Source organism: Pituophis catenifer, unplaced genomic scaffold (genome assembly GCF_029215685.1).
Source record: "Pituophis catenifer annectens isolate HBS135680 unplaced genomic scaffold, rPitCat1.0.hap2 SCAF_1, whole genome shotgun sequence".
Lineage (NCBI taxonomy): Eukaryota > Metazoa > Chordata > Lepidosauria > Squamata > Colubridae > Pituophis > Pituophis catenifer.
In genome coordinates, this window is record NW_027256881.1 from 59906219 (window position 1) to 59915725 (window position 9507).

Genomic DNA, 9507 nt, shown 5'->3' on the forward strand with positions numbered 1-9507 from the left:
TTAATCACCGCCCTGAGTCCTTCAGGAGAAGGGCAGTATAGAAATTTAATAAAATAAAATAAAAATAAAATAAATAGAAGTACATATTCTGATTCTTTGATGATGGAATAAAAACAATTCATCAATTCAAATTGATGATGGAATAAAAACAACTATCTCTGGCAGAGTTATGGGAAAGGGAAGGCATTAGATAAGATGAACAGGATCAAAATCACTTCAATCACATTGAAAAAATTACAGATTATAAAGACAGAAGTAACAAATGAGAGCTCCAACTTAGAACTAAAGAGAAATTTCCTGACAGTTAGAACAATTAATCAGTGGAACAGCTTGCCTTCAGAAGTTGCAGATGCTCTTATCACTGGAGGTTTTTAAGAAGAGATTGGAACAGCCATTTGCCTGAAATGGTATATAAAGTTTCCTGCTTGAGCAGGAGGTTGGACTAGCAGACCTCCAAGGTCCCTTCCAACTCTGTTATTCTGTATTCTAATATGAAGGCCACCTGTCTGAGCCCAACTCAGGGATACTTAGGTAGTAGGCAACATTTAAGAATTGGACTAAATGACCTTCACATTCTTTCCAGTTATATTGTTTCAAGATGTTCCAACTAAGAGATAATATATAACAGAATTACAAGTCCAGACAGATTAAGTTTCTTTAATTGAATGCTGAATATCATTTTTCAAAAAGCAAGCTCAAGTTAGGAAGCTCTGCACATACCTTATTATGTCTGCCAGTGATTTTATTCTGGACATCTGTTTCCTTTACAGTGCTTCTTTTACAACCAGGCGGCGTATAAGAAAACCTAATTCTGCTGTTATGACTTGACCCACTTTTTTGTTTGCAAGAAGGTGACACATAATAACAATCACAAGAAGACAAGTACCTTGTCATGCTTGCCTGCACATTTACCAGGCAGCAAATCCCTGCCATTCATTTTCACACTACGAAAGTTAAGTAAAGCTGCTGCTGTATTTAAATGATTAGTGAAAACATGAAATGCTAATAAAATGAACATCACAATTATTTTTAAATAAGATTTTGTATCTATGTGACATTTTCCTATTCCTCTCAGACCAGCTTCCCCCTTTTTGGTTGACCACTTCTTCCATCAGTACTGATTTTCTGTCTGCAACTATTTAGACCTATTTGTATATATTTTGTATGCATTATCATCTCTCCAACTAAGGAGTATTGTAAAAAAAAGGCCTATGATTCTACCACTGATGCTTAACTATACTGTCATTTTGGGAGATGTAAAATGGTATATTATTCAATAACCTTAATAACTATCTATAATTATCAAATGATTATCGTTCTCAGAAGATGTCCTCTTACTCTGTTTCTTCATAGGAATGATCACCAATTATTTTACATGCCATATGTGCTGCTATGGTAACAATCCTCCAAATCCATCAAGCAGCAGTAAAGGAAAATGAGAAACGCTGTTTAGCCTTGCAAGGATTGAAGGATATTCTTCAAATACTTGAAGAGGATTTAAGTAACAAGAAAGCATAGTCCAAATGAATGTTAGAAAAAGATGCCCAATAGAGGGAACAAAAGTGGAAAGTTATTCAGAGGAGTGGAGGCAGAGGCAAGACAGTGGTCAAGAATGATTATACTAGGATTTCTGTGCTAAGCAAGGAATTGGACTCAATGTCCCCTTTCAATGCTATGGTTTTATGCATGATCATTCTTGTACGGCTTGCTTACTGATATTGTATCGAATGGACAAATAATATTCACAAAAGTAATGGAACCATTTGGAATCTAATTAATTAATTAATGCATACTTCATTCTGCTACAAGAATTCCAAATCACTTTATAAGCAAATAAATACTAAAGTGTCAAAAACAAGGAATCAGAGGAATAGAAAATATAGGAATTAAAGCTTGGAATTACAGAGGCAATGAGTATTGAATAGAAGCTGTGTAAAACTGCAGTTTTACATGCTGACCAACAGCCATCTCAATCAGGTCCTTCTTCAAATTCTTGGTACACTGTAAGCATATATCACTTTGTCTTCTAAAAATAGCAATAATAAATATACTTGCATGTTCAAAAGACAACAACATGCTTATCTGACAATGTGTGTCTCCATACATGCAATTAATGTACAGATATACATCCCACATTGTTTTCAGACTAAAGTGCCAGGTCTTCCCAGTGAAAATCAATGTGTTGGGAAAGAAGGGTGATTGGGAATGGCGTTATTGATGCGAATCCATCTCCTAAGTGAACTGTGCAAATGAGATTCTTCACCTATAATTCACTAAATCTGTTCCTCAAAGCTGCAAAGCAGCTGCAGTCTCAGATTGGACCCTCCAGGCAGAAAACACCTCTGCCAGAAAAGGAGAAGCACCTCAAATGATTTGCAGAGATCTAAATATGTACCCTTTTTTTCTGGATGTTCATGAGTTAGTATGAACTAGATCAAGGGTGTCAAACTCAAGGCCAGAGGGTCACATCTGGCCCGCAGGATGCTTACATCTGGCCCGCAGGGCTCTCCTGGAAATAGCGAAGGACCAGCGCTCTGCCAGAAAAAACAGGCTCCCAGGCTCCGTTTTCAGCTGTGACAGCCACCTGCAGCCCTCTGCCAGCGAAAACGGAGCCCAGGGGGGCCGCATAGCCCTCTGTGCAGCTGTGCAGCAGCCCTCCTCAGAGGGCTGCAGGAGGCTGTCACAGCCAAAAACAGAGCCTGGGAGCCTGTTTTCGTTGGCAGAGCACTTGGGCCACTACAGGCACCGCAACACGAGTGAGCCACAGACACCACAGCCACGCCCAGCCCCCCGAGATCAAACACAACCCTGATGCAGTCTTTGATGAAATCGAATTTGACACTCCTGAACTAGATCAAATGATCCTGACAATTTGATCAGCCACATGGTTTCTTTTCTCAAATGCCATTTATAACTGTATGTTGAACTTTTCAATATTGTTGAGAAGGATCTCTAATTTGCAGTGCAAGAAAATGTCTTGCAGAGCGAACTGCACTTTATGGATCAATAAGCTGACTTGTTAAAGTCACTTACTTATAAGGCCCAATAAAGGGATGTAAAAGCAAATTTAAAGGAAAAGCATGATTTGTTTTTCAAACAAAATTAAATGTATGGGAAAATAGAAACATTAAATATTTAGACAACTTTGCAGATATACTTACCTTGTTACTTACATTATAAAATGCATTATGAAATTTGCTTTGTTCATAAAAATACATTTGGTACATCATGTTTGAAAAGTACAGTATTGCTTGATACTTGCAGAAAGGCTTCCATATCAGATCAGAATTTGTGAAATATCAAACTCAGTTTTTGTGGTGATGCCCATGATTGCATTTTAATCTTGATTCATAAATTGAGTTGTGGCTCTTTCTGATTTTTTCTGCTCAAGTTTTTAAACACAAATCAGTCATAAATAGCATTCAAATATAATGCTAATTTATAATTAGCAGAAATAATTTGTTTTACCTTTTAATTTTGTCTATATAGATATATAAATTATCTCATTAAGCATAATGATAGTATGGGGGGAACAGAAGGGATAAAGAATTAGGAACCCATCCCAAATCTAGGAATGGCTAGCTGTAGCACCAGTCTTCAGTATTAAAAGGACATTATATATGACAACAGAACAGAACATTTATATGTTTTTAAAACACAAAATTCTTGGAATGCTTAAGAAAACTGAGGTGTTTTTAAGGAATAGCTGTCATTAAATTATCCCAGAAAATATTAATATTTACTTCAACCAAGACGTTATAAACATCTATGAAAACTAACTTGACAATTATTTTTCTTCCCCACTGTATCTTGCATCAGATTGGGTTATACAGTATATCACATATGAATCCTTGCCATTCTCCCATGAATTCAAGGCTGCAGACATGAGATTATTTGAGTCTTGATTCTTAAGACTTTATAGCTGAATAGGAATTCAAAGAATTCAAAAGATGTATCTGTGTCCCAAGTTACTAATTCATGAACAGGTCTGCAACTGCATCTTCTTATCAAAATCTTTCTTCAAAATCGCTATATTTGGTTCATTAAGGTAGCTTCTAGAGTTATGTTCTTTTTCCTTCATCTGACTAATCATTTATTGGTTGTCTCAATACACACCAAGCCATGGCTTGCTTAACAAATCACAATTGGCTGGAATCACACAATATCCAGCTAAACCCAAATACCATATTGTAGTTCATCATAATATATGAACCAACCCACTGATTGGACACATCTGGATTATAAAAAGCAGTGTTGATCATCTCTAACCTCATAGTATTATAAAAATCAACTTTTTACTTCTCTGTTTAAAACTGAATGCTAACATATGAAATTAAGAAAACTTGCCTGTTGTCATCCCTCCTGTGACACTCAGAGCTTCCACAGAACAGATGAGAGGTTGGGTAAAATATGCTGGGTCGCCAGATGATCTGTAAATTAGAAATCCTATCTTGCACAAGATTAGGAGTGTGTTGGGAGAGCCTCTCATCTCAATGTTGGCCCTGAAGAGGGACAAACTCCTCATGAAGGGCATGTCTGCAATTTGAGGCTGTCCTCGACTCACAGATTCTATTTCAGCATCAAGTAAAGGCTGTCACCAGAGCAGCCTTTGCCAAACTTTAGCTCTGCACCAATTTTGGTCCTTTCTGATAAGGAGGCAATGGGTAACTCACACCCTCATTATTATGTGATTAGAATACTGTAACACACTCTGCTTGGTATTACTTTTGATGATAACTGTCCCAGCCATTTAGCAATGTAGTATTAGAACTAAGCTTGCTATATTGGTTGTTGCTATAGCGTTCAAACTCTTTATTAAATCTTAATTAAGTCTTAAGTCTTGTCTTAAATTGTCCAAGCACTTCATGGTTCAGCTCCTGCATACCTTTAGAACCTTCTTTTCCCAATTGATCCAGTTGGTGGTAAAAAGGCAGGAACTAGAATACAAAGCTTTCTATTGCTTTGTCCTGATCCTGTGAAACACTTGATCTCCCAAGGTGAGATGGACCTCAATTGAACCTTTCCAGAGTTCCAGGAAAAGCATTTCATTTAGATGGGCATTTCATCACTAACACAAACAGAGGGTACCTACTTGTTGATCTTTACAATGTTTTAAATATTTATGAATTAAGACTGTCATCTTGTTTAGGGTTGTTAAATTTTGTGATTTCACTTTTTTCTCATTTAATAATAAATCTGCCTTAATTTTTTTTTAAATAGATGGTATTCTTTAATTTTAATAATTAAATTTTAATAATTAAAGAAATCAACAGCTTCAGTGGCACTTTTAACATACTGACCAAAAGCACCCAAACTACCCTTATCATGAGCATGGACTATTGCATGTTGTCTAACTAAGTCTTTTCACCTGGTTTCATCATATCTGTTATTAAAATGCATTATGTGAAAGTGATAAATCACCATATTAATGATAAGAGAAAGAAATCAATATATATGGGCCCATCTGGTAACAACAACTTATGAAATATTGTAGCTTGGAATATAAGAGTTGTAAATGATAAAAAGAACCAATGAAGTGAAAAGAAAGTTGCATGTTACATTTCAGGGAATATGGGAAAAATAGAGGAAGGTTCTAAGGAAATTGTGTAATATTCTGAATAAATACAACCCAAGGGGGCAATTATTCTGCTAGGTGACATAAGGAAACAGGATGTGAAAGCTGGAACAATGAAAATTATTTCACATTTTTATCCTTTTGCAATCAAAAATTTCTTGGCAGTTTAATTACAGAGCGCTACAGAGATGTGTGGAATTATACTAATGGGAAGTGTGAAAAAAGATGCTTGATAAAATGATCAACTGAAAAGAGAGAGGCTGTGACTGAAAAAAAAAAGCATGTAAAAGAATGGGAATGAGAAAAAATATAGTGCAATATATATATTTTAGTCAAAAGCCAGTTGGTGCTTAAAGCACCAGGTTACAAACCAAGAGTCCACAAGTCAATTCCTGTCACAACCACACAGCTGGTCTGAAAAAATGACCTGCACTTAAGGGAAAATGCTAGGAAAAAGAAAGAACAATTAAGAGAAAATGCAGAGCAATTTTGATGGACACAAGATTGTTTTGAAAATGTGTAAGAAGGCAAAACAAGAAGCTTCCAGGAGAGTAACAGAACTAAAAGTAAAAGTGGTAAAATGACATTGAATGAAACTAAAGTGGGGGAATGCTGGAAGGAGTATTTCAGAGCATATGGATCATTTGGAATCATAATGATATATCAGAAATACAAATGAAATGAAAGCTACATATTTTAAATGACTTAGAACAAATTGAAGCCAAGGAATGATAATGCTATAAGAATGCTGAAAAATGTAAAGATGTAAGTGAAATATGGATATGCTTACCTAGGGGCTGTGCAACTCTCAAAGATTGTTGTAAGAATGCCATTATTATTTCCCTTTACAAAAGGAAAAATAACAAGAGTGAATGTAAAAACTATAAAAATATTGGTGATTAAATGTACCTCAGAAGATCTTTTATAAAATAATCAAAATGATAAAAGAGGTGACTATATCCTAAAATTAATAAATGCTGGGCAACAGATGCACAAACAATTTTACTCTTCAGCAAGAAATGCTGAGAAATGTTACATCACTATCACATTGAATATATTGTTGCTGAATACAATAACAGCAGCTATAATGGAAACAAAACATGCATAGGAAGAAATGGAATACAGGTAGTCCTCAACTTATGACCACAACGGAGCCCAGAATTTATGCTGCTAAGTGAGACATTTGTTAAGTGAATTTTACCCCGTTTTTACAACTTTTCTTGCCACAGTTGTTAAGTGAATCACTGCAGTTGTTAAATTAGTAACACGGTTATTATGTGAATCTGGCTTCCCCGTTGTCTTTGTTTGTCAGAAAGTTGCAAAAGGGGATTGCATAACCCTGAGACACCGCAACCATCATAAATAGGCGTCAGTTGCCAGGCATCTGAATTTTGAACACATGACCATGGGGATGCTGCAACAGCCATAAGTATGAAAATGGTCCTAAATCACTTTTTTCAGTGCCATTGTAACTTTGAATGGTCACTAAGCAAATTGTTATAAGGACTATCTATACCTGGCAAGTTCAATGGTTCAATATTAGGAATTAGGAATAGGTTAAGAATGTGTGGAGTCGGTTTGGTCGTTAAGTGTATTCATAAATAAAAATATACGGAAAACTAGTTCTAATAGCAGGTGTGTTTGTTGGAGATGTGACTGTACATATACTTTATATATAATTTATATGCAGAAAATGCCTTGTGGCTTCCTGAGAACCCAGATAATTTGCAGAAAATGTTAGATCAATTGAATGATGCAACAAGACTTACGGATTTTATAATAATGTATCAAATATCAAAGTTGTTACACTGACAGGGAAAATAGATTGAATTATTGCAAGTTATGTATAAATAGTGAAAAAAACAGTACAAATCCTCCAACAGTGATGATATGTCTGCTGTCACCTTTTGGAAGAAGTGTTTCAAATATGGGTACAACATCTCTATGCTATTCATTAGTCCTTTTTTTTTCAGGCTTCCATATGAACTAGGAAAAAAGGGTGGTGATGCTTTAAGAGTTGCATTAGTTTTTATTGAGTAGATTCTTTAAAGCAGCTACAACATGGTGGGGGGATTCATGTAGAAGTCTAAAAAAGTTGGGATGCTTTAATGAATAGCATAAAGTGCTGCACTCAGACTTGTGTAAGTTCCAAAGCACTTTATACAAAAAAAAAAATGTCAAAATGTGCTCTAATGTATATGCTGTTTTGTCTACAATAATCCTCTAACAGTATAGCATAGCACAGCAGTCGTCAAATAGTGATAGAAGTATGAAGTTTTGAGAAGGGAGAAAGGAAAACTTTACTAGAAAATTAAGACAAGATAGTTCCATCAAATAGAGAAGTCAAGAGAGGAGCTGAGTTAATTGTTCTTCACTTTAATCAATGAAGGAGAAACAATGAGATTAAGATGCATCTGAAAGAACCCAGTTTAGAAATGAAGAAAATGAACTGTCACTATAGGAGCAAATCAGGCCATCAAATCTGTTCCCAATGGAGTAATCATTTCAGACATAAATAATTTGAAATACTAGCAAGGTGCTATAGACAGGGCTAGATGTAAAGCTGAGTTCTGTTATTTAAGACACAAAAATCTATTACTCGTACAAACTGTGATATGTAATACTGGCTCTCATAATAAAACCCTCAAACTTAGTATGTGTAAGATAGATAACATCCCTGAAAAAATTAGCATAGCATCCTAGTTATAATGTCCAGCTTTCTTTTTCCTCCTACTCTCAATTTTGTTACTTAATATTCAGATTGTAAAATAGTTGTGAATAACTTGAATGTTTATTATTTTACCACATTTTAATTAGTCCTGGGAAAAATATTACTCTACTACTGTATTTCCCCGAAAATAAGACATCTCTTGATAATAAGCCCAATTGGGCTTTTGAGCACATGCGCTAAAATAAGCCCCCCTTGAAAATAAGCCCTCCCCAAAAATATTTAAATGCTTGCGCAGCTGGTCCCCGCCATTTCCTCTGGTTAGGGTTAGGGAGACAGCTGGAAATAAGGTAAGATGGCAAGAGGAGCCCCGTCTTGCTCCATGCACCCCAAAATAATAAGATCTCCTCCAAAATAAGGGCAAGTGCTTATTTCGGGGTTCAAAAAAAATATAAAATAGGGTCTTATTTTTGGTGAAACATGGTATGAATTAAGGTTCCTGAAACTTTGGATTTTAGACTATTATTCTAAGCCACAGCAACAGTGGTTTAGAAACCTGAACCAGGATTCCAGCCAACATGGCCATCGGAGGTTCTGGGATTTGTAGCTGAATGTCACCAATAGGAAATGCTGATCTGTTCTGAGAAAGTGAGCTTTTGCAGAGAAATGTGTTTATTATTGAATTTAGTAAATTATAGAGCACTTATGACCAAGATCACAGGCCTTGCTGTCCATCTTTCTTCCGTAAGATTTTTCCCCCAAAGAATAAATCACACACAATAAAATCGAAGAAAGATGGTGATAGTGTGGATTTTGACTTCCCAAGTTTCCTAGATATCATAACCATTATTGAGAACTCTCGTTTTTGGGGTCCCCATATATGGAGAACATCAAAGTTGAGGAAAACTGCATTAATCAAATCTTAGGTGTCACATTTTGTAGTATCAAAACTGCAATGTGAGAAGTTGCAGTTTGCAAGATCAAAAACAAAAACAGGCATGTCAGAATAGACGTTCATACCACAAACTCCTAGCTCTGAAAAATCATCAGACTGGATGAAAAGAGAAATTCCACATATGATGCTCTATCCTAATATGGCACAAGTCAAACACATATATCCAATAGTCTGGGGGTATATATGTTTGATACTCCATCAAGGTATATACTTGGGAATGGATGAAGTGAGGGGGTCCTATAATAGGCCAATGACCATGTGCTCTTCACAAAGGAGCAGAAAACTGCTAGGCCCAACTGTTGGAATATC